This window comes from Phocoena sinus, chromosome 17, assembly GCF_008692025.1.
Source record: "Phocoena sinus isolate mPhoSin1 chromosome 17, mPhoSin1.pri, whole genome shotgun sequence".
In the NCBI taxonomy this organism is placed as follows: domain Eukaryota; kingdom Metazoa; phylum Chordata; class Mammalia; order Artiodactyla; family Phocoenidae; genus Phocoena; species Phocoena sinus.
In genome coordinates, this window is record NC_045779.1 from 33188089 (window position 1) to 33215446 (window position 27358).

The following is a 27358-nucleotide window of genomic DNA, read 5'->3' on the forward strand; positions in this document are numbered from 1 at the left end:
TATGAACTGTTCCCGAAGATCAGTTGCCCAAAAAATATTAGCAGTAGAGTACTCCTGACTGCAGGCGGGTTCTTCTCCCTGACTGAAGAGTAATTACCAGGCCCCGCCTAGGGAAGGATAACAATAGATAACAGTTACTGAGCTCTTAGAATGTGCCAGGCACTCATATATGTACTGCAAACTTTTTTTCTCAAAGTGGCTTTAAGAGGTAGGTGCTCGTTGTTATGTCATTTTATAGATGAGCAAACTGAGGTCATAGGAGGTTATGTATGGTGCCTAAGACCACATAGATATAAGTGATGCCAAAATCTGAACATGAATATTCTAATTCCAGAGCCCACTCTTAATCCCAAGATAAAATCCCACTTTTATTCAAAAATAAATAATTAGGGGAGTGAGGCCTTTCTGGCACGACATTATGCTGGATTAGGTGCTCCTCGTGGCACTGACATGAATCCACATTTAATAAGAAAACTGTATTTCAGGAGCTAAAAGTTTGAAAATTTAATGAAGACAAATGGCCCCTTTTAGCAAAATTAAATAGCAGTGTTTGAGGCGCTGGTATCCAGTTTGTGGTAGCCCTCTTGGGGTAGGAAACTTTCAAGTTATGCTTTGGCTGTGACTGTCCTTATCTGCATTATAACCTTGAGTCAAAATATCTGTTTACTGCAGACTCTGCTTTTTGTGGAGGCCCCATAAAGAAGTGACCCATTCTGGTAACTGGTGTAGGGAGGGGAGGAAGGGAATGCACCAGCAAGTTCAAAAGAAGTCCCAGGACATATATGCAGTTGGGAAAAAAACCCAGCCACGTTATTTAGACAGCTGGGCTTGGGAGAGAATGGTCATTGTTTGGGAAAATTCCTTAATCAGCCCTCTAGTGCAGAAGGCAAGGGCTGGAAGGAATGATCTGGATGACAGGATCTGAGAGAGGAGTTCAAGCCCTTTGGACTGACTCTCAAAGGATGTGTTGACCCTAGTTGACAGGTAGGCTGCACATACACACAGTCTCTGAATCCCCCATCCCCTCCCTAGGAATAAGGCCAGAGTGCGCTGGCGTACTCTGCTGACATCTTACACACGCTAGGCTGCGTGTTTGGGCCTTTTCCATGTAAGGCTACTCTCGCGATGTTAATTTTAACCTGATTGTCCTTGGATGTGAATGCTGGCAAGCTGAGGACTGGGGGGCTGACACTGATTTGCTATAGGCCTGGAAACATTTAAGATATGTGATTCAAGAGAAAAAAATAAAACCACAGGGAACATAATTGGAGCTTCAATCTTGGAAAGCATGGTCTCCAACCAACCGTGGGCTGCTGCTAGCTCCAGCTCTGCTGTGCGACCTTGGGAAAGGCATTTAGTCAGTCTCTCTTGCTTTCCCGTTTGTATAATAAGGACAGCTGGGGAGACGGGGGAAGATGGCGGAAGAGTAAGAGTGGAGATCGCCTTCCTCCTCACGGATACACCAGAAATACATGTACACGTGGAACAACTCCTACAGAACGCCTACTGAAGGCTGGCAGAAGACCTCAGAGCTCCCAAAAGGCAAGAAACTCTCCACGTACCTGGGTAGGGCAAAAGAAAAAAAGAAAAAACAGAGACAAAAGAATAAGGACGGCACCTGCACCAGTGGGAGGGAGCTGTGAAGGAGGAAAAGTTTCCACACACTGGGAAGCCCCTCCGCGGGCGGAGACTGCGGGAGGTGGAGGGGGGAGCTTCGGGACCACGGAGTAGTGCACAGCGACGGGTGCGGAGGGCAAAGCGGGGAGATTCCTGCACAGACGATCGGTGCCGACCGGCACTCACCAACCCGAAAGGCTTGTCTGCTCACCCGCCGGGGCAGGCGGGGCTGCGAGCTGAGGCTCGGGTTTCGGTTTTGGACGGAGCGCAGGGAGAGGACTGGGGTTGGCGGCTTGAACATAGCCTGAAGGGGTTGGTGCGCCACGACTAGCCGGGAGGGAGTTCGGGGAAAAGCCTGCACCTGCCAAAGAGGCAAGAGACTTTTCCTTCCCTTTTTGTTTCCTGGTGCGCGAGGAGAGGGGTTTAAGAGCGCTGCTTAAAGGAACTCCAGAGACGGGCGCGAGCCGCGGCTAAAAGCGCGAACCCCAGAGACGGGCGGGAGACGCTGGGGCTGTGTGCGAGCACAGGTCACTCTCCGCGCCCCTCTTCCGCGGAGCCTGTGCAGGCCGCCACTGCCAGGTTCCCGGGATCCAGGGACAACTTCCCCGGGAGTACGCACGGTGGGCCTCAGGCTGGTGCAACGTCACGCCGGCCTCTGCCGCAGCGTCACGCCGACTCTGCCGCCGCAGGCCCGCCCCGCACGCAGTGCCCCTCCTTCCCCCATCCCCCAACCCCCGGCCTGAGTGAGCCGGAGCTCCCGAATCAGCGGCTCCTTTAACCCCGTCCTGTCTGAGCAAAAAACAGACGCCCTCCAGCGATCTGCGCGCAGGGGCAGGGCCGGGTACAAAGCTGTGCTCCTGTGAGCTGTGAGAGCAGGGAGGAGAGGGGGAGGTCTCTCCCGGCAGCCGCGGAGGCGGTGGATTGAAGCTCCACAATCAACTTGATGTGCCCTGCACTGAGGAATACCTGAATAGACAGGGAGTGATCCCAAATTGAAGAGGTGGAATTTAGGAGCGAGATCTGTGATTTTTTTTCCCTTTTCCTCTTTTTGTGAATGTGTGCGTGTATGATTCTGTGTGAGATATTGTCTGTATACTCTTGCTTCCACCATTTGTCCTAGGGCTCTATCCGTCCATGGTTTTTAAAAAAAAATTTTTTTTTTCTTAATAATTAATTTTAATTGTAATAACTTTATTGTACTTTACCTTCGTTCTTTCTTTCTTTCTTTCCTTCCTTCCTTCCCTCCTTTAGACAGCGAATCACCCCAGATTGAGGAGGTGGTCTCTGGGAGCAGGATTTATGATTTTTCCCCCTTTGCCTCTCTTTGTGAACGTGTATGTGTATGCTTCTGTGTAAGATTTTCTCTGTATAGGTTTGCTTCCAACATTTGTCCTAGGGTTCTATCCGTTCCTTTTTTTTTTTTTTCTAAATATTTTTTAGTACAATAACTATATTATACTTTATTTTACTTTTACTGTATCTTCTTTCTTTCTTTTTTCCTTCTTTCCCTCCTTCCTTCCTTCCTCCCTCCCTCCCTCCTTTCTTTCCTTCTTTGCTTCTTTCTTCCTTCCTTCCTTTCCTCCTTTCCTTCTTTCTTTCCTCATACTTCTACTAATTCTCTCTACATTTTCTCCTTCTTTCCCTCCTTCCTTCCTTCCTCCCTCCCTCCCTCCCTCCTTTCTTTCCTTTCTTCCTTCCTTCCTTTCCTCCTTTCCTTCTTTCTTTCCTCATACTTCTACTAATTCTCTCTACATTTTCTCCTTCTTTCCCTCCTTCCTTCCTTCCTCCCTCCCTCCCTCCCTCCTTTCTTTCCTTCTTTGCTTCTTTCTTCCTTCCTTCCTTTCCTCCTTTCCCTCTTTCTTTCCCGATACTTCTACTAATTCTCTATACATTTTCTCCTTCTATCCGTCCTTCCTTCCTTCCTTCCTCCCTCCCTCCCTCCCTCCTTTCTTTCCTTCTTTGCTTCTTTCTTCCTTCCTTCCTTTCCTCCTTTCCCTCTTTCTTTCCTCATACTTCTACTAATTCTCTCTACATTTTCTCCTTCTTTCCCTCCTTCCTTCCTTCCTTCCTCCCTCCCTCCCTCCCTCCCTCCTTTCTTTCCTTCTTTGCTTCTTTATTCCTTCCTTCCTTTCCTCCTTTCCTTCTTTCTTTACTCATATTTCTAATAATTCTCTCTACGTTTTCTCCCTTTTATTCTGAGCCGTGTGGATGAAAGGCTCTTGATGCTCCAGCCCAGGAGGCAGGGCTCTGCCTCTGAGGTAGGAGAGCCAACTTCAGGACACTGGTCAACAAGAGACCTCCCAACTCCACATAATATTAAACGGTGGAAATCTCCCAGAGACCTCCATCGTAACACCAGCACCCAGCTTCACTCAACGACCAGCAAGCCACAGTGCTGGACAACCTATGCCAAACAACTAGCAAAACAGGAACACAACCCCACCCATTAGCAGAGAGGCTGCCGAAAATCATAACAAGGCCACAGACACCCCAAAACACACCACCAGACGTGAACCTGCCCACTAGAGAGACAAGATCCAGCCTCATCCAGCACAACACAGGCACTAGTCCCCTCCACCAGGAAGCCTACACAACCCACTGAAACAACCTTAGCCACTGGAGACAGACATCAAAAACAACGGGAACTACGAATGTGCAGCCTGCAAAAAGGAGACCCCAAACACAGTAAGATAAGCAAAATGAGAAGACAGAAAAACACACAGCAGATGAAGGAGCAAGATAAAAACCCACCAGACCTAACAAATGAAGAGGAAATAGGCAATCCACCTGAAAAAGAATTCAGAATAATGATAGAAAGGATGATCTGAAATCTTGGAAGTAGAATGGACAAAATGCAAGAAACAGTTAACAAGGACCTACAAGAACTAAAGATGAAACAAGCAACAATGAACAACGCAATAAATGAAATTAAAAGTACTCTAGATAGGATCAATAGCAGAATAACTGAGGCAGAAGAACGGATAAGTGACCTGGAAGATAAAGTACTGGAAATAACTACTGCAGAGCAGAATAAAGAAAAAAGAATGAAAAGAACTGAGGACAGTCTCAGAGACCTCTGGGACAACATTAAACGCACCAACATTCGAATTATAGGGGTTCCAGAAGAAGAAGAAAAAAAGAAAGGGACTGAGAAAATATTTGAAGAGATTATAGTTGAAAACTTCCCTAATATGGGAAAGGAAATAGTTAATCAAGTCCAGGAAGCACAGAGAGTCCCATACAGGATAAATACAAGGAGAAATACGCCAAGACACATATTAATCAAACTGTCAAAAATTAAATACAAAGAAAGCATATTAAAAGCAGCAAGGGAAAAACAACAAATAACACACAAGGGAATCCCCATAAGGTTAACAGCTGATCTCTCAGCAGAAACCCTACAAGCCAGAAGGGAGTGGCAGGACATACTGAAAGTGATGAAGGAGAAAAACCTGCAACCAAGACTACTCTACCCAGCAAGGATCTCATTCAGATTTGATGGAGAAATTAAAACCTTTACAGAAAAGCAAAAGCTGAGAGAGTTCAGCACCACCAAACCAGCTTTACAACAAATGCTAAAGGAACTTCTCTAGATAAGAAATGCAAGAGAAGGAAACGACCTATAATAACGAACCCAAAACAATATAGAAAATGGGAATAGGAACATACATATCGATAATTACCTTAAATGTAAATGGACTAAATGCTCCCACCAAAAGACACAGATTGGCTGAATGGATACAAAAACAAGACCCTTATATATGCTGTCTACCAGAGACCCACCTCAGACCTAGAGACACATACAGACTGAAAGTAAGGGGATGGAAAAAGATATTCCATGCAAATGGAAACCAAAAGAAAGCTGGAGTAGCAATTCTCATATCAGACAAAATAGACTTTAAAATAAGGACTATTAAAAGGGACAAAGAAGGACACTACATAATGATCAAGGGATCGATCCAAGAAGAAGATATAACAATTGTAAATATTTATGCACCCAACATAGGAGCACCTCAATACATAAGGCAAATACTAACAGCCATAAAAGGGGAGATCGACAGTAACACATTCATAGTAGGGGACTTTAACACCCCACTTTCACCCATGGACAGATCATCCAAAATGAAAATAAATAAGGAAACACAAGCTTTAAATGATACATTAAACAAGATGGACTTAATTGATATTTACAGGACACTCCATCCAAAAACAACAGAATACACATTTTTCTCAAGTGCTCATGGAACATTCTCCAGGATAGATCATATCTTGGGTCACAAATCAAGCCTTGGTAAATTTAAGAAAATTGAAATTGTATCAAGTATCTTTTCTGACCACAACGCCATGAGACTAGACATCAATTACAGGAAAAGATCTGTAAAATATACAAACACATGGAGGCTAAACAATACACTACTTAATAATGAAGTGATCACTGAAGAAATCAAAGAGGAAATAAAAAAATACCTAGGAACAAATGACAATGGAGACATAACGACCCAAAACCTATGGGATGCAGCAAAAGCAGTTCTAAGGGGGAAGCTTATAGCAATACAAGCCCACCTTAAGAAGCAGGAAACATCTCGAATAAACAACCTAACCTTGCACCTCAAGCAATTAGAGAAAGAAGAACAAAAAAAACCCCAAAGCTAGCAGAAGGAAAGAAATCATAAAAATCAGATCAGAAATAAATAAAAAAGAAATGAAGGAAACGATAGCAAAGATCAATAAAACTAAAAGCTGGTTCTTTGAGAAGATAAACAAAATAGATAAACCACTAGCCAGACTCATCAAGAAAAAAAGGGAGAAGACTCAAATCAATAGAATTAGAAATGAGAAAGGAGAAGTAACAACTGACACTGCAGAAATAAAAAAAATCATGAGAGATTACTACAAGCAACTCTATGCCAATAAAATGGACAATCTGGAAGAAATGGACAAATTCTTAGAAATGCACAACCTGCCAAGACTGAATCAGGAAGAAATAGAAAATATGAACAGACCAATCACAAGCACTGAAATTGAAACTGTGATTAAAAATCTTCCAACAAACAAAAGCCCAGGACCAGATGGCTTCACAGGTGAATTCTATCAAACGTTTAGAGAAGAGCTAACACCTATCCTTCTCGAACTCTTCCAAAATATAGCAGAGGGAGGAACACTCCCAAATTCCTTCTACGAGGCCACCATCACCTTGATACCAAAACCAGACAAGGATGTCACAAAGAAAGAAAACTACAGGCCAATATCACTGATGAACATAGATGCAAAAATCCTCAACAAAATACTAGCAAACAGAATCCAACAGCACATTAAAAGGATCATACACCATGATCAAGTGGGGTTTATTCCAGGAATGCAAGGATTCTTCAATATACGCAAATCTATCAATGTGATAAACCATATTAACAAATTGAAGGAGAAAAACCATATGATCATCTCAATAGATGCAGAGAAAGCTTTTGACAAAATTCAACACCCATTTATGATAAAAACCCTCCAGAAAGTAGGCATAGAGGGAACTTTCCTCAACATAATAAGGGCCATATATGAGAAGCCCACAGCAAACATCATTCTCAATGGTGAAAAACTGAACGCATTTCCACTAAGATCAGGAACAAGACAAGGTTGCCCACTCTCACCACTCTTATTCAACATAGTTTTGGAAGTTTTAGCCACAGCAATCAGAGAAGAAAAGGAAATAAAAGGAATCCAAATCGGACAAGAAGAAGTAAAGCTGTCACTGTTTGCAGATGACATGATACTATACATAGAGAATCCTAAAGATGCTACCAGAAAACTACTAGAGCTAATCAATGAATTTGGTAAAGTAGCAGGATACAAAATTAATGCACAGAAATCTCTGGCATTCCTATATACTAATGATGAAAAATCTGAAAGTGAAATCAAGAAAACACTCCCACTTACCATTGCAACAAAAAGAATAAAATATCTAGGAATAAACCTACCTAAGGATACGAAAGACCTGTATGCAGAAAATTATAAGACACTGATGAAAGAAATTAAAGATGATACAAATAGATGGAGAGATATACCATGTTCTTGGATGGGAAGAATCAACATTGTGAAAATGACTCTACTACCCAAAGCAATCTACAGATTCAATGCAATCCCTATCAAACTACCACTTGGCATTTTTCACAGAACTAGAACAAAAAATTTCGCAATTTGTATGGAAACACAAAAGACCCGGAATAGCCAAAGCAATCTTGAGAACGAAAAAAGGAGCTGGAGGAATCAGGCTCTCTGACTTCAGACTATACTACAAAGCAACAGTAATCAAGACAGTATGGTACTGGCACAAAAACAGAAAGATAGATCAGTGGAACAGGATAGAAAGCCCAGAGATAAACCCACGCACATATGGACACCTTATCTTTGATAAAGGAGGCAGGAATGTACAGTGGAGAAAGGACAGCCTCTTCAATAAATGGTGCTGGGAAAACTGGACAGGTACATGTAAAAGTATGAGATTAGATCACTCCCTAACACCATACACAAAAATAAGCTCAAAATGGATTAAAGACCTAACTGTAAGGCCAGAAACTATCAAACTCTTAGAGGAAAACATAGGAAGAACACTCTATGACATAAATCACAGCAAGATCCTTTCTGACCCACCTCCTAGAGTAATGGAAATAAAAACAAAAATAAACAAATGGGACCTAATGAAACTTCAAAGCTTTTGCACAGCAAAGGAAACCATAATCAAGACCAAAAGAGAACCCTCAGAATGGGAGAAAACATTTGCAAATGAAGCAACTGACAAAGGATTAATCTCCAAAATTTACAAGCAGCTCATGCAGCTCAATAACAAAAAAACAAACAACCCCATCCAAAAATGGGCAGAAGATCTAAACAGACATTTCTCCAAAGAAGATATAAAGAATGCCAACAAAGACATGAAAGAATGCTCAACATCATTAATCATTAGAGAAATGCAAATCAAAACTACAATGAGATATCATCTCACACCAGTCAGAATGGCCATCATCAAAAAATCTAGAAACAATAAATGCTGGAGAGGGTGTGGAGAAAAGGGACACTCTTGCACTGCTGGTGGGAATGTGAATTGGTTCAGCCACTATGGAGAACAGTATGGAGGTTCCTTAAAAAACTACAAATAGAATTACCATATGACCCAGCAATCCCACTACTGGGCATATACCCTGAGAAAACCAAAATTCAAAAAGAGTCATGTACCAAAATGTTCATTGCAGCTCTATTTACAATAGCCCGGAGATGGAAAGAACCTAAGCGCCCATCATCGGACGAATGGATAAAGAAGATGTGGCACATATACACAATGGAATATTACTCAGCCTTAAAAAGAAATGAAATTGAGTTATTTGTAATGAGATGGATAGACCTAGAGTCTGTCCTACAGAGTGAAGTAAGTCAGAAAGAAAAAGACAAATATCGTATGCTAACACATATATATGGAATTTAAGGGGAAAAAAATGTCATGAAGAACCTAGGGATAAGACAGGAATAGAGGCACAGACCTACTGGAGAACGGACTTGAGGATATGGGGAGGGGGAAGGGTGAGTTTTGACAGGGCGAGAGAGAGTCATGGACATATACACACTAACAAACGTAGTAAGGTAGATAGCTAGGGGGAAGCAGCTGCAAGGCACAGGGATATTAGCTCGGGGCTTTGGGACAGCCTGGAGGGGTGGGAGGGGGAGAGTGGGAGGGAGGGAGACGGAAGAGGGAAGACACATGGGAGCATATGTATATGTATAGCTGATTCACTTTGTTATAAAGCAGAAACTAACACACCATTGTAAAGCAATTATACCCCAATAAAGATGTTAAAAAAAAAAAAAAAGTGGTACTGGGAAAACTGGACAAGTACATGTCAAAGTATGAGATTAGATCACTCCCTAACACCATACACAGATATAAGCTCAAAATAGATTAAAGACCTAAATGTAATGCCAGACACTATCAAACTCTTAGAGGAAAACATAGGCACAACACTCTATGACATAAATCACAGCAAGATCCCTTTTGAGCCACCTCCTAGAGAAATGGAAATAAAAACAAAAATAAACAAATGGGACCTAATGAAACTTCAAAGCTTTTGCACAGCAAAGGATACCATAAACAAGACCAAAAGACAACCCTCAGAATGGGAGAAAATATTTGCAAATGAAGCAACTGACAAAGGATTAATTTCCAAAATTTACAAGCAGCTCATGCAGCTCAATAACAAAAAAACAAACAACACAATCCAAAAATGGGCAGAACACCTAAATAGACATTTCTCCAAAGAAGATATACAGACTGCCAACAAAGACATGAAAGAATGCTCAACATCATTAATCATTAGAGAAATGCAAGTCAAAACTACAATGAGATATCATCTCACACTGGTCAGAATCTACAAACAATGCTGGAGTCGGTGTGGAGAAAAGGGAACCCACTTGCACTGTTGGTGGGAATGTAAATTGATACAGCCACTATAGAGAACAGTATGGAGGTTCCTTAAAAAACTACAAATAGAACTACCATATGACACAGCAATCCCACTACTGGGCATATACCTTGAGAAAACCATAATTCAAAGTCATGTACCAAAATGTTCATTGCAGCTCTATTTACAATAGCCAGGACATGGAAGCAACCTAAAGTGTCCATCAACAGATGAATGCATAAAGAAGATGTGGCACATATATACAATGGAATATTACTCAGCCATAAAAAGAAACGAAACTGAGTTATTTGTAGTGAGATGGATGGACCTAGAGTCTGTCATACAGAGTGAAGTAAGTCAGAAAGAGAAAAACAAATACCATACGCTAGCACATATATATGGAGTCTAAGAAAAAAAAAAAAGGTCATGAAGAACCTAGGGGCAAGACGGGAATAAAGACACAGACCTACTAGAGAATGGACTTGAGGATATGGGGAGGGGAAGGGTAAGCTGTGACAAAGTGAGAGAGTGGCATGGACATATACACACTACCAAACGTAAAATAGATAGGTAGTGGGAAGTAGCCGCATAGCACAGGGAGATCAGCTCCGTGCTCTGTGACCACCTAGAGGTGGGGTATAGGGAGGGTGGGAGGGAGGGCGATGCAAGAAGGAAGAGATATGGGAACATATGTATATGTATAACTGATTCACTTTGTTAAAAAACAGAAACTAACACACCATTGTAAAGCAATTATACTCCAATAAAGATGTTAAAAAAACAGAATTAAGAGGTTTATTAATTATGTATTCCTGTGTAACAAATAGTCCAAAAACTTTAGCAGCTTAGAACAACAGACATTTATTATCTCACAGTTTCTATGGAAACAGATATAGGAAAACAGGTGCAAGTGAGCTGGGAGTGTCAAAGCCTCAGGCCCTGGCTCTCAGGCAGGGTGCCATCAAAATATTGGCAGGGCCTACAGTCATCTCAAAGCTCAACTGGGGGAGAGTCCCCTTCCAAGATTGCTCATGTTGTTGCCGTCAGGTCTTGTTTCTTTGTCACACAGGGCTCTCCACTGGCTCCTTGAATGTCCTCATGACATGGCAGCAGTCTAAGGTGTTGACGCCAGAGAAAGGAAGATACAGTCCTTTATTATTTAATCATGAACATAACATCCATCATTTTTGCTTTTTCTATTTGTTGGAAACTGTCACCAGATCTAGCCCACATTTAAGAGAAGGATAATACATGAGGATAAGGATCATTAGGAGCCACCTCAGGAACTGTGTATCTATGAGGGATATAGAACATCTTTTTCTATGTATTTGACTTGGAGTGTGTGTCCCATAAAAACTCTTTAAAATGTTTATATTTTCAAATTTATCTTTTATGTTGTCTGAAGTTATTACTGTACTCAGGTCTTCCCCATTCTTAGAGTACTTTCAAAAAATTAAACCCTAGGAAGATTTCTTATGTTATTTTTATGGATTATTTTTGTATTTAAGCCATTTGAGCAATTTGGAAGTTACAAAGAATGAGGTATGGATTTTGCTTTATTTTATCCAAATAGTGAGCTATTTGTCTCAAAAATATGTATTAAATAATTCAGCTTCCCTTTCCCTGATTTGAAATGCACAATGGCAGAATTTTACCCCATTCTACTCAAAATAAATAGATTGCTCCTCAAATCCTTGTGATTTCTTATAAAATTTTCTTTTATAATCTTGTGATTATAAAATAGGTATAACCTGTGAGAACAAAGCTTGTTCTGAAAAAAATCATCTAACTCTTCATATCACAGAATCAGTTCTAAATCTTAATATATATATATATATATATGCGTGTGTGTGTATATATGTGTGTGTGTGTGTGTATATATATATATGTATATATATATATATATATATATATATATAGTTTATGCCATCATGTATCATATGACTTAAACTCTTAAGGACTTAGTTATATGATCCATGTAGGTGTAAACTTTGTATCTACTAAATGAAGCAGTATTTTGAAACCATCAGCAATCACTTGATTTTGGGACTGTGAGTATATATTCCATAGTCAAAATTAGAAATTAATATTTTCTTATGACAATTAAAATTATGTGTGTAGATTCTTACTGCTACGCACTCAAGACCTAGGACTGCGGAGGAGCTGATCTATCAGGTTTTCTTGCTAGCTATCTGTTGCCAGTTATGTACTTAATAATTGAGAACATAATTCACTTCTTTCAGTTTCTCCAAATCCTCCTCTATACAACCTCCCTTTGAGCTGAAAACTTTCCATTCAGTAAAGTGGGTTACTTTTGTCTATAGGAACATGGTGGGTTAATGATGGCATAACAGCTCTCATAGTTTCTTGGAAAGTCTTGCATCTACTGCCACCCTCTGAAGTGGCAGGGTACACAATACCTATTGTATTGTTCTCAGCTTCTTATGAAAATCTAAAACTTAAAGAGTTCTGTTTCTTATTCAGTTAAACTAGTTGTCTGTATGATTCTTATTGTTGTTATAGTTACCTTGTTATATTTACCTTGCTTTCTGGCTATCAATACTTATGTCATTTCATCTGACTATTACCTCCTTGAGATCATACTATATTTCATAAGTTTTGTATGCTCTGGAGGGCTTAAAACAGTGCCTTGCACAAGATAGATAATGAAAATATGTTTTGAATGAAGTAAATCATAATGCACTGGTTGGTGTATTTTGTCTGTGACTGAAAAAAAATTTTTTTATAGTAAGCATACATGATGTTTGGCTGATGCCATACATTTTCACTTAATTCATTGTCTCTTTTAACTGAAAATATTTTGTTAGAATATAAGGGAGTTTAAACTCTTATTTGGAAAGAGATGTAATTTCTTTGTAGCTGAAAACTTCAAAGGTTTGCTAGTGGCAGATTATCCTTGCCCGATATAATTATCCTATGTAGTTAGAGACTATACTATAAGACATTACCATACAAAAGTTCCTTGACTGTAAGGCTGTTTTCTTTGTTCACACATTTTCTCTCCCATGAAGTAAGGTTGTGATACACATAAAGTTAATATTTGAGAAATGACTACATTGTAGAGCTTCATTGGTGGTGACATTGGTCAATCACATGAAATTTATTAGAATTCTAGATGAACTCAATGTCATCAAATTCCAGTTCAATCTAACACTGACTTCCAAAACTGTGCCCTTCTCTCAAATTTCATGACCACATCCCTAGTGCTGCATTATAATATCTCATCATGTGGACAAGTGCAGACATCATGCACACAGTGCTCACTTGCTATAAAAATTTAGAAAATAAATCTAAATACCAATAAACGGAGAAAATAAAATCAACTATAACTTGATCATTTAGAGATAACATTTTAGTGTTTCCATCTAGATGTGTTTATTTGCATATAATATGAATCTGTCATATAGATATTCAATTTTTCACTTAATGTGCCATGAACATTATTTTATGTCAACCATGTACCATGAACATTGTGTACTAAATATGCTTTTTAGAAATCAAATTCAGTGGCTTCATTAGAGTGGAGAGTAGCATATTTATTTTACCAATCCCTGATTTTTGACAATTTAAGCCCTTTCCAAATATTTATTATTATAAAAATTCTCACAATAATAATTCATGTGCCTAGGTACTTACATACATACACTATTATAATATTCCTGATGTACAATATTTCTGTATTTCTTTCAATTACTGTATTTGTTTATATTAAACCCCACTTTTCCTGACTCTACCATTTCAGTCTCCACATATCATCAGAGTAATCATTTCACAATGAGATTTATATGCCATGCCTCAGTTTAATAATTTTCAGTGGGTCCCCATTGCCAGCTTGCATATCTAAAAGATCAAAGCATCCTCCTAGCCTTTGAATTCTGCCTCTTCCCAATTAGGATCTCTTGATTTTTACCTGTAGGCTTAGTTCTTCTCCAAATTCCCGGAGCAAATCCTGGTGATTTTATACTTAAAGGCATACATTCCTCAAAAAATTCTATTAAAATTCAGAACCTTCTCCCAATGACAAAACAAAAAATGTAGATAACTCCACGATGAAGCAGAATTTGGGTCTCACTTAGTCATAAATTCAAACTGTCATTTCAAATAGACACGATTTGGCTGATGTGAGCATTTCACAAAAGAAGTGGTAAGAAACAGTTTTGTAAAGACAGTAGTACACAGAGGAAGCGCTTAATGTTATCTTTTAGATGTGAAAGCAGAAACTAAGGTTCAGAAGAATAAACTTACTTTTCATCCTGCTTAGCTACGCAGTCTCTTTCTATGGAAAGCAGTAAATATTTATTATAGGTTAAAGGCAATGAAAATAATGGACCTGTAGCTGGCAGCCATGCCAGGTAGTTGTTGGCACTGACAACATTTACCATATAAGCAATGACTGTCAAATTTAAAGAGCAAACACATTTTCCAGGAAAGCTCATTTAATATTCATTTGCCAAGCACAGGGTATATTCAATTTGAGGGTTAACACTTAAAAAATACAGACAAGAGGCAGAAAATATTGATTTTAAAAGAAGAAAAGGGGGAGGACATTTAAAAATCCATTTAAAATTAAAACTTTTCACAGAATCTCTAAAGTGGATCTAATAAATCCTGTGTCTCATATAAGAAACAGGCTTATTTCTGCTGTCTCAGATCATTTTGCAGACCCTTCGTTTAAGTCATGGCAGCTTAGCCAGTCTGGCAAAGACTGAAGGAGAAAGAAAATGTTATTTATAGGCTTCTTATAGGATATGAATTGCTCTTATTTCTTCATAAAAATTCTATTTAAAAAAATTTTTATTACTGTATTTATGTAGCCCACCATACAAGGGGCTCAAAAATACCACCACTCCACACACACATACACACCCACCAAAGTGAATTGGTATGAAACGGGGCCCATAATTTGTGAAAGAAAGGATCTGGCCTCAGCTTGGATCCAATTAGGATTAAATCCCACTCACTACCACCTGGAAATAAGAAAGCAATGAGAAGAGATGAAATGAAAGTAATGAAAGTAATTAGAGAGAGAGAGAGACAGAGAGAGAGGGACAGAGAGAGAGAGAGGGAAAGAAGAAGGTGAGGGGAGAAAGAGAGAGAGAGAGACTCTCAAGCTACAAAAATAGAAGCCATTGCCAGTCTAGTAATACCTGGATAAAGACAGTTAATAGACATTATCATAGGAATTCATCAAACTAGACACATAATGAAGAATCTTTAAAAATGTACTAGAAACAAATACAGACTAGGTGGAAGTCAATTTTATAAAATTACACCAAATTCTATCCCTATAATGGATAGAACACTATGGTATAAACAGAATTTAAATCAAAACTAATATTTCTGAATACTAGCTTGAAGAAAACATTACATATATTATACTTTTTAATTCTCAGAGATTAAATTTTATTTTCACTCACTCCTCACATTCAATTAAGCACAAAATCCTGTTGATTTTACCCACATAACATCACTAGAGTATTCCCTTTCACGCCATTCCTTCTACCATATTTCCACTTCAGGGTTCTATCATCTCTCATTCAGAATATTAAAATATCTTCTTAGTGGAACTCCTTATCTCCTGTCTTGAGCACTCCTAACACATTCTCTACATTGAAGCTAGAAAAATCTTCCTAAAACTTTGTATGTTTTCATGTAATATTCCTCCTTAAAATTTGTCGGTAGCATCTTTTTACCTTCAGGATGAAAGACATCATCTATCCTATGGCATCCATGTCCTTTCACAACCCAGGCTTTGATTACCCTGTCAGCCTCATTCCTCATGCCCATCTCAGATTCACTGCCCATGTGCCATCTCTGCCAAGTCACCTGCAGTTCCCTCAAAACCGTCAGCTCTTTCTCCTCTGAATACTTCCTTATTCCATGCTTTCTGACAGTATTTATTTACCTCAACATTTTGCCTGGGTAGCTCCTGATTATCACTTTGGCTAACCTTAGGTTTCTTCTCCACTAGGAAGCCTTGCATAATGATTTCTAGTTCAGATTTGTTATTTCCTTTAGAGAGTCCCATAATATTATCATGTCCAATCTCTCATAATACTTAGTAAAAGTGTTACAGTGATTTCACTTGAGGTCATGGACATACTGAATGATCAGGAATGAAGAAAGTACCAAACACTGAAAGATGTTTGAAAAGTACTCACAAAGGGAACATGCCAGATAAAGGCAGTATCTGCCTATATATTATAACCTGCCCTAAGCATTGCCGTGGTGACTAACATAACGGTGTAGGTGGGAGATTTTGATGCTTTAGGACAAGTTAGTGGAATAAGAGTCAAGACAGGAAGAAATAGTAAACAATGTAAAACAAGGAGAATAAAGAAGTCATACAACTGTGAATTAAAGAATGATGTAGGAACTAGAAGAAAACTTCAACAGATCCGCTTTGGTGAAAAACAGGCTTGTTTTTTTCTTTGCAAGATTATGTAATCTACACAGTGGCCTTTCATGCACCACTCTTGGGAAAATAAGCTACTTTTTCACATTTTAATGAATAGAGTCATTTGTTTTTCATACCTCTGCTATTCTGATCTTCCAAAGGTCATAGAGTCTTCATCAAGTATTTTAAACTATAAATATCTAACAAATTAAAATAGAAATGTTATAGGAAATAAAAAATCTTTAATAGGAATCTTGCTTATACTAGCTAATGAAAGCAGCATACACACTGAAGTATTACCAAACAATGAATCCCATCAAACTGCTAATGGAAAGCCTTAGAGCAAAATAATAAAAATGGTTTTTGAATGTGGTGTGTGGCTACCAGTGGCATCACGCTAATCAAAACTCATATATGCTCACAGCTCTCCACAATTTCGTACAAACTCTTACCCTCATTTTGTTTCTCAGTCTTCCCTTACATATTTGTTTTCACTTACATCTATTTACTCTCATGAGCAGAATCTGAGTTGTCCAGTATTGATGCCTTTGTTTACACAGTTGTTTCCGCATAGAGTGCTCTTTATCTCTCTACACATCTCCAAATGGTACTTGTATTCAAGGTCTAATTTAAATCTTACTTCTTTCATAATTTCTTGGCCAGTGTCTATTGAAATGCTATCTCTTAGCTCTGAATTATATTAGGATTTATCTTTTCATTTAGTGTCCTGCATTAACTATAACCAAACAAAAATGAGATTAAGTCTTTCACATTACTTGTAAACTGAGTCTAAAGGCACACTAAATGGCTAATTTAAGAATATTTCAGCAATCATAGTATTATTATATTGCTTACCTAGATAATTCTGAAAAGAAAATCATTCATGGATGCACATATTCTGTTATATAGTTTTATAATGAACAAATTATTTTTAAAATATCCCCTTAAAGCAGTGAGCTGATTGCTTTGTGTGGAGCCGATGCCCTGTCATTCGTTAGTCAATCTCTATTGAAATGATTTTTTCCTACTCTAAACTATGGTGGACTTATCATCTCTTATTTACTCGTCTATATTAGCTATAACTGTGCAAACATGAGATTGTAAATTGAGTCTAAAGACATCTCCAAACAAATGGTTCAAAAATATTTTTTAGTAACAATAGTATTATCAGAATAAGTATTACTTCTTGAAAAGATTCTATGAAAGAAATACCTTACAGCTTTATGCGTTCTGTGAACATTCATGTCATTACTTGACTATTTTAAAGGAATTTTCCCAAAGCACTGTTATGTATACTTTACCAAATTAAGTCTTATGGACCCCTGCTTGCTCCCTAGCCCTGCTGCGGCCCTCTGCCTCAGTGGGGAAGGTTCTTTCTCCATTTGAGTTCATGCAGCCAAAATAAAACCGAAGCTGAGATTGAAGCAGCTTTATTCAATGGTCAGAGAATGGAGAAGTAGAAACTTAGTTCACGAATCAACTTCTCACCATAATGGTGAGAGGGATTTGCTTTTTAGGAATAAGGACGATGAGGGTAGGAGTGAGACTAATGACGGAGAGGCACGTGCATTGGTTTTCTGGGAAAGAAGCAGGGCTTCCCTGGAAATGGGGTACCACCCCTTTTCTGTCCTTTTTTGGTTTGTGACATCCGGTCATAGTCACCTGTAGGTGTGTCATATAGTATACTATATAGTAAAATCAGCATAGAATGAGACTCAGGGTCTGCTGGAGGTCAGATTCGTAGCCATTTTGGTTTCAGCTGATTCTAACCAGTTTTTTTTTTTCTCTTCCTATAACTTCCTTTGTGTCCAGACCCTGTGACTTAAAGATATACGTTAGTTCCTGTTCAAAGGAGGGATTGGTGAGTTTTGAGCAAGGGTCTGGTGGCAACTCTGGTAATACATAGAGCAGAGGCTCTTTCTCTAAATATTAGCCAATTGACTGGTAAATTTAATAAGGGTAAGCACTAAACTGAAAGGTAAAAGAGCACTTATGCCTCATCACGATAGAAGGGATTTGGGTGTAAAAAGTATTAAAACAAAGTTGTCCTTAGTACCCCTAGCAATTCACTGAATCCCAGACCTGAAAATGGTGGTTATTCTCCATTATGTGTGAAGTGTTCCAGTTGGTTTTACTGGACGAAAGCTGAAAATTTAGAGTTTGCTCTAAACAATAAGCAAACAATAAGCAAAATAAACCAAAAAAATCTTATTCATCTATGTTTTGAAGAGGTAATATACTTACATGTTTCAAAATTCAAGAATTACAAGAATGCATAAAGAGTTTCTCTTCTTCTGCCTGCTCTTCAGCCACTTAATATCCCAACTGTGAGGCACCCAATTATACCAGTTTGTGAGACCTGTTTTAATTAAATTTATATTTCCTAAGCTGAAAGAGGTCTGTATTTGCCTCATGAAATGTAGGTCAACAAGACAGTTATTGAGTAGCACCTTTGCCGGGAAGGTTCCTGGATACTCTGAGAAAGAATTATAGAGAGGGCATGCTAGGGGATATCTTAGTGATACTTAATATACTAATTCCTCCTCCCATTAAGAGTATGATGCATTCTTCCTTCTCTTGTGATCCTATTATGTGTTGGCCACTTTACTACAGTTGGTTTCATTATCCCTACTTTATATATGAGAACACTAAGGCTCACATGAATTAATAGTTTCTAATGGTCATGCCAACAATAAGTGGCAGATTTGGAGTCAGATTTGAACTGCAATTGTGGGACTCTAAAGCCTTTGTTTTTTCCACTTACTGCTTAATCAGAGAAGGAAAATTCTTGAAGTCAGATTTCAGGAAGAATGAATGGGAAAACAGAGAAAGCCAAAACAGTTTAAAAATAGGATTTTATTTTTAAAAAATTAAAATGTAAAACAGCTTTTATAGACATATTACCAAAATTACCCACAGCAAATTTCAGTTACAAAACAGTTACACTGTTTACACAAGGTATTTGAACAACCTATCAGACTCAGCTACTCATAAGGCGTTGGGAGATTGTTGGGGAAGGTCTTCTCATGGGCAGAAGTCAGGTTACAGAGAATAATTCACCAATCACTAAAGTAAGAACATGTTACAGCACATAAACTTATTTTTCTTTTGTGATCTCAAAGGACAATGCAAACATTATCCACACCAGAGCCCAAGAAGTACAGGTATCTTTTATTCCCACTTCATAAGTGAGGACATAAGACCCCCTGTGAGTCAACTGCATAGCCCAGTCCTATGCTCAGACTACATAAATACTGCTAATGTTAACATTCTAGGAAACAAGTGGAAGAAAAATGTGATGCAGTAATGCCAGAGTGTTGCACTGGTCCTTATGGCGTTTTTGACGGCAGAATTAATTTCCTACCCGATTTAGTGAAGAATTTTAGATTATGAAATTGTTAATGAGTGCGAAAGGGAACTCCCTTCATTTCTTGGCCCCAAATGGCACAAAACTTAGATAAATTAAAATCTTGAGAAGCAGCATCCAAAATGGGAGGATCAATCTCCTTTAAAATACCTAATGAGTCTATCACTGCTAGATTTCCATATATTTTAATAGATGATTCTAAAATACATCTACCCTCTCTAATCAACCACCACCCTTCAAAGTTGACTATATACACATACACATAATTTCCTAGTAATTGCTCCACAGAATTCAAGACCCAGGGTAAATATGCCCTGTATATCACTAAATCAGGATTATGGTACACAAAAAGCAGGAACAATTTCTAGAGGTGTCTCAAACTTACTGTGAGATCTAGCCCATCCAAGCCTGATCACAAGAGAGCAAGTAAAAGCCACAGGCAGATGAAAGTCAATACCATTAGCAGGGCTGAAGCTGAGGAATTTATCTGCTGTTGGATACTGACAGCCTCTGGCTAATCAGGCATCTAGCATGATGTATTTTCACTTTAGATCTAGGGGGAGGAGAGGAGAATGTTGCAATCATGGATGTTAACTCACTAAGAATTGAATGCAGGGCCTAGTTAAATTCCTATTGGAAGGAAAATACACAAGGCTAGTGACTAGACTCACTGATTAATATATATGGTTGAAAGGTTTTTCTGGAAACAGGAACTAATCTAGCCTTCCCTTGAAATCTGGACATTGCACTAAACTTGTTCCAGGATGGGAGAGACATTCAAAAGTTTTGGTCATTTAACAGCTTTCTGATTTCAGTTTATTGTTAGCAAAAATAATACAAGTTTCCTCTAGAGACAGGCTTCCTTCCCTGTGATGGTAAGAGGAGAAACTAAATTGAGTTTGATATCTAAAGTTTCATGCCTACATGTGTAAACCAAAAACAACAAAAAGCCCAAACCAAAACGTCCCAGACTCTACAGCAGTGCTGTTCAATAAAAATATAATGTGAACCACATATACAATTTGAAATTTTATAATAGCCACATAAAAAAAAAAAGTAATAGCCACCTGTGGCTAAGAGCTACCTATTGGGCAGTGCAGCCCTAGAATTCGACTTCAAAAAAAAAAAAGGGAGGGCTTCCCTGGTGGCGCAGTGGTTGAGAGTCCGCCTGCCGATGCAGGGGACACGGGTTCGTGCCCCGGTCTGGGAGGATCCCACATGCCGCGGAGCGGCTGGGCCCGTGAGCCATGGCCGCTGAGCCTGCGCGTCCGGAGCCTGTCCTCCGCAACGGGAGAGGCCACAACAGTGAGAGGCCCGCGTAACGCATAAAAAAAAAAAAAAAAAAAAAAAAAATAAAAAAAAAAGGGAAAAACAAAGCAAACAGAACCCAATTTCAATAAAGAGGACGTTTAGAGTTGGGCTGTGATTGCTGATTTTTGGTGTCTGGAGAAAGGAGGCCCAGGAGTAAGAAACAAAGGAGAGGGCAGTGAAACGAAGCGTGATTGGGGCATCTCCAGAGAAGCCTGCTCTCCCCACGTTAGCCCAAGCGTTGAACGTCTGCCTAGAGGTGACGAGGTGTGCGGCCGATCCCAAAGGGTCACCGTCGCTTGGGCTTCAAAGCCCTCTTTCCCGGAATTAGAGCCAGTGGGGTGGAGAACGCAGATTTCGGGGCTCCGCGGTGGAGCCGCCAGGGCGCCCTACCTGTCGAGCAGCGGGGTGTGAATGTGCAGGTGTTTCACGGCCACCTGAACGCGCCAGTCTGCGTGGCGGGCAGAAGACACGGTGCCGGACGCGCCGCGGCTCAGGTAGCGCAAGTCGGCGAGCTTGTGGTACGGGTGCAGATGACCTCCTCGTTCATGGTAGCGGGTAGCGGACACTCAGGCAGCCGGTCGATTCCGGAAGTGCCTGCCGCTCCCGCGGCTCCATCCCCTGCGCGAGCCGGGTCTGCAGGCCCTACAGCCTGCCGGACCACGAGGCCGTCCATTTTCCGCGCAGCCCACGCCAAACCGCTGCTTATCCGGAGCCGGAGCGGACTCTTGTCTTCTAGAGACTGGTCAAGTCTGCGGCGGCGGGGCGCACAGGGGAGGAGCTTCCTCTCTCCGACGTGGCCCTCCCAGGCGCTGCCTGCCACTGGAGCCCGCCAGTCGGAGCTCCACCATCCCCAGACTTCTCAGGCGACATCAGCGGCGGATGCCGAGGCAGGGATGAGGGCCACTGGCCCGCGATCCTCCCAGCAAGGCTGCGGCCTCGGCCTGAGGCCCGAAATCTCCGCCTTGTGGCGCCCAGACGCCGTTTGCCACACCGGCGGGGCTCGGGCGGGGGCCTGGGAGTGAGTCAGGGGCGCTCAATTTGTCTTGTCTCCACCCAACCCACTAGGTTGGAAAAGTTTTCTTTTGGGGAAATTTCCTCTTCGCAGCTTCACACCCAGTCAGCGGACCCTCCCACCCAGGAGGAATCTCCTCTGGTCCCATGGGCGCGTCTTCCGGGAGTCACCAAACACCAGACAGAGGTAGCGTGGTTGGTGTGGCAGCGGCTGTTTCCTGACTCCAATCCTGCGCGGAAAGCCCTTTGAGGACGTGCGGTGGTGACTTACTAGGGCTCCGCAATTCTCAGCCCTGTGAGTCAGGTAGGGGTGTAGATTCACTTGCTTATCTGGACTCCAATCTAACCTCACTTCCAACTACTTTAGTCGTGTGGGGGTGGCTGATAAGCCCTGTCAGAGTTTAATCCTGTCTAAACCTGCAGATGTTTAGTTCCTGTTGGGTGCTTCTCTACTAGGGACCTATTTTTCTGACTTTTTTTTCTCTCCTTACGTCCATAATTACAGACAGAGATTGAAAAGTAACCTTGAGAGAGTCCCTCCCTTGATTCCAGGTAAGACTGCAAACATTACTTTCTTATAGATCTGGGAAGAATGCGGTGTTTAATGCCAATCAAAAAAGACTGCAAAGATCTTTTTACCTTAAAGAAACACTTTTCTACACCTGAAATGATTATTTTGCAAAGTGTGGTGCAAATATTATACACAATACCAAGTCCATGCTAGGCATTTAATGAATTCTAAAGCAAAAGTAATAGGGAATGCCTGACCTCAATCAGGGATTACTGCCTACAGAAAATCAGTGCTTCCTTTATTTTTGTATTGCCTGAAATGAGAGTAGCAGTGTTACATTTCACAATAAATGGAAGCTGTAATGAAAGAGTGTGTTTTAAAATTTGATAATTTAAAATAAAATACTTAGCTTTAAAGATATGGTCTGATAATCTGTGGTTCATTCCTTAATAAGCTTTTTGCTACAAAAAGTGCTCAGAAAACTTTTCCCATTCATTCATTCATCCAGTAAGTTTACAAACTAAGAATTCTAGAGAAAGAGAACAAAAATTAAGGAGGGAGGAAATGATCAAAATAATAATTCAAGAATTTCTTCCAGGACCAAAAGACAAAGATCTTCATATTTAGAGGACCCACCAGCTACCCACAGTGAATGAAGAAGGACCTATGTTAAAGCACACCATTAAAAAGATCAGAACACGAAGAATAAAGAGAGGATTCTAAAAGTTTTTAGAGGGAAGAAGCAGGAATAAACGGATGGGAATTAGAATGGCATTGGGTTTCTCAACAATAACACTTTTATGCTAAAACACTACAGTGAAATTTCAAGTTTTGTAAGACAATAATTTCCAACCTAGAATCCTATAGTCAAACTATCCATCAACTGTAAGAGTAGAATAAAAACATTTTCACATATACAAGGATGAAAACATTTATTTTCCATCCATCCATCCACCTTTTTTTTTTTTTCTTTTTTTTTAGGGCAAGTTACTAGAGGTTGTGCTCCAGCAAAACATGAGAGCAAGACAAGAAAGAGAAAGACATGGGATCCAGAAAAAAGGACTAGGAGAATGTGAAGGGAAATGCCAGGGTGAAAGATATGTGGCAGAATTAGAGAGCAATCGTTTTCACTGGAGAAGGAAGATGGCAGACTCCAAGAAGAAAGACTGGTTAGTGTAATTGAATTTATTTAGATTACTAATTTTGAGTATTTGGGTAGTTATATTGATAGATGTTTGATAGATCTAATGAAATACGTGATAAAATTGGAGAGAGAACTTAAAAAATATAAGCAAGTAAAAAACAGAAGCAATTATTAATTCCATGAAAACTAAAACTTAGACAAGAATGGAAACAACGTTTCTCCAACTGTTCTGTGGTGGTGAAAATTTTAAGACATTTTAGAGCTTCTGAAATACTCGTGTATTATAAATCTCGAAGGAGAGAACATGCAGCATAGAGCACTCTAAAATTTATTTATATTTTTAATTACATTACTTTAAAATTTTTAAAAATTAGTATTCACATGTTTCAAAATTTAAAAGTGTAACAGACAGATAATTCAAAAGAAAATTAGGCAAAAGACCTAGATACTTCACACAAGGGTATATCTAAATAGCAAATAGTACATGAATGTGAAAAGGTGCTCGACATCATCAGTCATTAGAGAACTACAAGTTAAAACCACAGTCCAATATCACTACACAAATACAAGAATAACTAAAATTAAAAGGACAGAATATAGCAAGTGTGGGTGAGGTTTTGTAACAATTGAAGCTCTTGTACATTGTTGGTGGGAGTATCAATTGGTACAATCAATTTTGCAAACTGTATGGCAGTACTATTAAAATTGCAGTTATGAGGATCCTCAGCAATTCTTTGCCTAGGTATATGGACATGCATATGCATATATTAGAAAGTTCATAGTAGTGCTATTTATAATAGCTTCAAACTGGAAATTACCCAAATATCCATACATAGTAGAATGAGTAAATGATTTGTGGCCCATTTACACAGTGGAATACTAAACAGCAATGATATTGAGCAGTGTACAGTATGATGAATTGCACAAATACAATACTGGATGAAAAAGCTAGACACAGAAGAGTATACATTTTATGAGTCAATTCCTATGAAGTACAAAAGTAAGCAAAACTAGCCTATGCTGTTAGAAATCAGGATAATGTCTACTCTTGTAGAGTGGTCATAGTGACTAGAAGGGACAGGATGAGGCCTCTGGGGTGATAGAAATGTTCTGTTTCTTGATCTAGGACCTAGACTCTTGGTGCCAGTTACATGGGTATGTTCAGTTATGAAAATTCTTTGAGGTTACACAATGTGCACTTTTCTGTATATATATATGTTATACTTCAATAAAAGGTTAATAGGTTTAAATACAAAATAAATAATATATGTGGGTGTATATTATGTCTCTTACTTTTATTTAATTAGTATTACAGTATATACCTGTTCACCTTGCTTGTCTTTCACTTAGTAATCTATTTCGGATATCTTTCCATACAAATGCATAAAAAGCTTTCTCATCTTTTTTTTTTAATGATGGATATGCCATAATTTACCCCTCATTGGTGGACACTTAGCTGGTTTCCACATATTTACTATTACAAATTATGCTGCAATAAGTAATCATATATGTCATTTCATACATGTGCAAGTGTATCCATATATATGTCCTAGAAGCTGAACTGCTGGACAAAAGAGTTATGTTCGTTTGTAATTTTGGTTTGTATTGTTGAATGGACCTTCACTGAGGTTGTTCCAGTTTTCTTTTTCTGCAGACAAATGAGAGTGCTGTTTCTCCACACACCTTCTTTCATTTCTTTTCGAGATGGATAGTATAATGTTGATCTGCTGATTCCTGTATTTCAGTGCTTCTAAACTCATTTAAATGCTAAGCTTCGTTTTATTGCAGACCTTCTAAATATCTGGCTTCAATTTGCTTATCACAACATCAAACCTTTAGCTTTCATGATAGTTTCACCATTATAGAGCTAAAATTATGTATTCTTAGTGATATGTACATTGTTTAATTAATGCCCATAATGAATGGCTAATGACAGAAAACCTAAATAATACTCATGCTAAACTACATCAACTAAATGAGAAACAAAAAACATGAGAATAATTATGCAAATTAGGCTAAAAAACAAGCCTCACACCTATATGTTGAATTCATCTATTCAGAATTCTGTAGAAACATATTAAGTCATATTTTCCATTTACTGAGAATAAAGGTTATTTATATCTGCATGTGCTATTTTAGGGACATGGTAGCTTGAAATGGCATGCTTGAAATCTCTCATAGTCTGTTTTTTTGTTTTGTTTGTTTTTTTAAGCTTCAATGCCTTTTATTCCTGTAAGTTCTTTTTATTTATTTATTTTTATAATTTTATTTTTTAAGTTAATTTTTATTGGAGTATAGTTGCTTTACAATGTTGTGTTAATTTCTACTGTACAGCAAAGTGAATAAGCTATATGTATACATATAATGTCCATCGACAGAGGAATGGATAAAGAAGATGTGGTATATATATGCAATGGAATATTATTCAGCCATAAAAAGGAATGAAATTGGGTCATTTGTAGAGACGTGGATGGAGCCAGAGACTATCATAAAGAGTGAAGTAAGTCGGAAAGAGAAAAACAAATATCATATACTAACGTTTATATGTGGAATCTAGAAAAATGGTACAGATGATCTTATTTGCAAAGCAGAAATAGAGACACAGACGTAGAGAACAAACGTATGGACACCAAGGGTGGAAGTGGGGGGGTGGGATGAATTGGGAGATTGGGATTGACATATATACACTATTGCTACTATGTATAAAATAGGTAACTAATGAGAACCTACTGTATATAGCTCAAGGAACTCTACTCAATGCTCTGTGGTGACCTAAATGGGAAGGAAATCCAAAAAAAGAGGGGATATATCTCATAGTCTTTAAAATTAGAAACAAGACAGAAAAGTTGAAAAATAAACCACTTAAAAAAGTACAAATGCAAGAATTAAAAACATCTCATATTCTAATTTTTTCTATTTTTTGGTCTAAAAGCATCTGGTAACCATTGGGGGAAAATGGGTGAAGGATATGTGGGACCACTCTGTATTATTTTTACAACTTCCTGTGAGTCTATTATTATCTCCAAATAAAAAGTTTTAAAAAGTTGTACCTGGGTGTATTAGTTTCCAGGGACTGCCATAACAAAGAACCACAAGAATTATAAAAAGGTATGTAAATGAGAAGTGAGGCTTCCTGATTCTTCAGATCTCCAGTTCACCTCTCCTAAGACAGCAAATAAATTTAACAAATATTATGTGCCATAATGCTAGGTGCTGGAAATACAGGGATAACAAAAGACACATGGTCTCTGTCCTTAAAATGCTTTTAGTGTTCTAAGGGAGATAGAACCTAAGCATACAATTACAGTAGAGTGTGATAAATGTTCTGGTAGGGAAGTCCAGGGCACACTCAGAAATTAGGGGAAAGAAGCCTGCATGGTAATTTAATGAAGAGAGGTAAGGCAAACTGCCCAAAGTCATAGAGTTTTTAAACTACAGAGACATGATTCCTGCACAAATCTATTTGAATTAAAGCTCATATTCTTTGTGGGAACTGCTTGCTGTATCACTAGGGTATTACATTTTCAGTTTCACTTTA

General features: G+C 39.0%; 1 protein-coding gene and 1 long non-coding RNA gene across 4 annotated transcripts in view; both read left to right on the plus strand.

Moving 5' to 3' along the window:
* The window catches only part of RIPK2 (receptor interacting serine/threonine kinase 2), a 194996-nt gene that overhangs the window by 70555 nt on the left and 97083 nt on the right, over window positions 1-27358 (plus strand). The gene's annotated exons all lie outside the window — the stretch shown is intronic.
* On the plus strand, window positions 22348-26213 carry LOC116742534. The gene is made up of 4 exons (XR_004346504.1): window positions 22348-22460; window positions 22671-22717; window positions 23658-23845; window positions 26155-26213. It is a non-coding gene; the product is annotated as an uncharacterized LOC116742534 (long non-coding RNA).